A 3,453-nucleotide genomic window follows, 5' to 3' on the forward strand; every position below is an offset into this window, starting at 1 on the left:
CACCCCAGCTCCACCTCCATCCCTCAAACCTGTCACAGTCACACCGCCCACTCTTGGAAAAACTCCACTTCTGCACCTCGTCCTCACCAATCACACATTAACAGTTCCTATCAAACACCATATCACATAACCAGCAACTTTTGTTTTGGCCAAAAGATTTTTTAAGCCGCCACCAGGACAAGGTAGACTTTTCTGGCCAGGCCCTATTATAATTCATTTTGTCATGTCCTCACTCTCTCCCACTCCCACTGCATCATCATTTACTTTTACCCATCCCAATTCATAATTTGTTGTCCCCCACCCTCAATTCATTATTTGCGCTACCCCACCCTCAATTCATTATTTGCTCTCCCTATCCCCACTCCCAATTAATTTGCTCTCCCCACTCCCAATTCATCAGTTGCTCTCCCCACCCCTATTCTTCGTGTGCTCCCCTCACTCCTAATTCATCATTTTCAAGTACTCTCCCCACCCCCGACTCACACTTCATCATGTGCTCTGCCGACTACCCAGCCCCAGTTCATCATATGCTCTGCCCACTCCCCAGTTCCAGTTCATCATATGCTCTGCCCACTCCCCAGTCCCAGTTCGTCATATGCTCTGCCCAGTCCCAGTTTATCATATGCTCTGCCGACTCCCCAGTCCCAGTTCATCATATGCTCTGCCCACTCCTCAGTCCCAGTTCATCATATGCTCTGCCCACTCCCCAGTCCCAGTTCGTCATATGTTCTGCCCACTCCCCAGTCCCAGTTTATCATATGCTCTGCCCACTCCCCAGTCCCAGTTCGTCATATGCTCTGCCCACCCCCTAGTCCCAGTTCATCATCTGCTCTGCCAGTCCCAGTTCATCATATGCTCTGCCCACTCCCCAGTCCCAGTTCATCATATGCTCTGCCCACTCCCCAGTCCCAGTTCATCATATGCTCTGCCCACTCCCCAGTCCCAGTTCGTCATATGCTCTGCCCACTCCCCAGTCCCAGTTCGTCATATGCTCTGCCCAGTCCCAGTTTATCATATGCTCTGCCGACTCCCCAGTCCCACTTCATCATATGCTCTGCCCACTCCTCAGTCCCAGTTCATCACATGCTCTGCCCACTCCCCAGTCCCAGTTCGTCATATGTTCTGCCCACTCCCCAGTCCCAGTTTATCATATGCTCTGCCCACTCCCCAGTCCCAGTTCATCATATGCTCTGCCCAGTCCAAGATCATTTAGTTAATTCTATTATAAAAAAAAGTTTTCATACTTACCTCTCATACGATTCCTGCAGCTCCGCTTCCGGACTGGCATCCTGGTGCTCGATGCCGGCAGGTATGTGATGACGTCATCGTGTACGCGCCGACTCCAGCGCTTCACAGAAGAGGCGGAGGGACTCTCTTCGAAGCTGCACGGCCATTCAGCCGTGAGAGCTCCAAGGCAGAAACTCCCTGCGCCGAGATATACGGCGACACGCCAGCACGCGATACCCCAGGGCCCGGTGAGTAGAAACACAAGAGGGGGGCCCCGAACTTGGCCCGGGCCCTTGCTCTTTACTGCTGTTCACCGAACCCCATAAAGCAGTAAGTGCAATAATGACCTGATGGTGGCCCGGCTGCCACCTCACCACCACCGGAGCTACTGTTAGAACCCTCCTGTTAGTCTTTTTTCTATTTTGTTGGTCACATGACTTTCTACCTATAAAATCCAGCTCCGCCCTTCTGGCCTTGCTGGACTTCAGTGTTTCATTTACTCTTAAGCTAGCCAGGTGCCTTGTACCTAACTCTGTAGTTTGCTTGGTCCTTGGACCACTAGTACTTTTTGTTTGTTTGTCTTTGCTCTGCTACAATTTCTGCTAGGAGGTGTCCATCTATATCCCAGTCCTTAGTTCTTGTAGGGACCCCTCCCTTATATCTATAGGTCTGCGTTCAGACTAGCCGAGGACTTAGGCGGGTCTGTTCACAAGGAACAGGTTGCCCGCTGCATCGTAGGGAATCAGCTTAGTCCTATTGTAGGGACAGTTTTCCTAGCTTTCCTTAGTGCTTGTAGCAGTTCATAACAGCTACCGCAACCCCCTACACGACTGTCTCCTTCCCCATTATCCTGTATACTGTAAGCCCCCAAGGGCAGGGTCCTCTCCTTTCTGTACCAGTCTGTCATTGTTAGTTTGTTCACCGTGTTTAATACTTGCATCCTGTATGTAACCCCTTCTCATGTATAGTACCATGGAATTAATAGTGCGCTAAATATAAATAATAATAATAGTAATATTACTTTTTATTTTTAATACAGATTGTTATATGGAAAAAAACATGAAACAAAAAAAACACAAAGATTATTCTCTGATGACGGCTGCACCGTAACCTTATTATAACGGGAATTGCTGAGTATCAGTGATTCATGTCCTGTATTAAAGGTTTAGAGCTGGAGCGGCCACTGCTGGTAACACCCAGTACTGCACAACAGATGGAAGCATTTTCTTAGTTCTGCCAGTAGGTGTCAGTAGCGCTCAGTGTCACAGAGAGATCAGGAGACAGAAAAGCAGAATCTGGGGAAATAGTGAGAAAGTACAAATACACGGATGTATATAAATATATAAATTGTAATATTTTGCATAGTTAATTATTTTCACCTTCAAACCAGCAATCTAATAATATTTGTTCCAGATGTGACTAAGGGTTAATAATGATCTCCCGATATAAAATTAGCGTTTGCTATTTGTATATAAAGTCTGTGTCACGTGGTGTTGTCCAGGCTGCTCTACACTGGCTATTCACAGGCACGGTCCCACTACTGATCAGCACGGGGGTTTTGACCTGCTCCGTTTCCGACCTGGGCCGGTTCACCCCTCATTAGAGCAACCTGGTAGCTCTGAGCTCCCCCAGAGTCACCATATTGATGCTGAACTTAGTGCGGACACCCGATCGACATAGCACAGGGCAGCGCAGAACTCCTGGACTCAAGCGATCCACCAGCCTCAGCCTCCCAAGTAGCTGGGATTACAGGCACGCGCCACCGCACCCGGCAATGCTGAGTGCTGCTATTAATGACTAGAGGCTGCAGGAGCGGTGACGTCCCGGGAACCACAGCGCCATCTAGTGTCTGCTGGATGAAACTCAGATCACATTTTTATATGAATGAACCTGTGTGAGAGCTTTTTCGGTGCTGAGCTTTAGTTTTTATTGATATCTTGCTGAAATCCATGAGAAGTTTTGATTACTTTTAATTGTATTTTTTTAGGACATGAAGCAACCAAATAACAGGAATTCTGCCATTTTGATGTTTTCCTTTTCAACTTTTAATATTACAGTTACAGATGTGGCCATACAAAACATATGTAGTAAAAATGGTGATATGTTCACTGTGAAGGGGAATGTCTCTGACATTTATGACATGGATATACACCGCCATCAGTTGTCACTGAAGTAAATGGAGGACATGGTGGATCATTCTTGGTCTTGCATTCATTCTTCAAAATC

Source organism: Phyllobates terribilis, unplaced genomic scaffold (genome assembly GCF_046119375.1).
Source record: "Phyllobates terribilis strain yellow unplaced genomic scaffold, ASM4611937v1 Scaffold_510__1_contigs__length_1275624, whole genome shotgun sequence".
Classification (NCBI taxonomy): Eukaryota; Metazoa; Chordata; class Amphibia; order Anura; family Dendrobatidae; genus Phyllobates; species Phyllobates terribilis.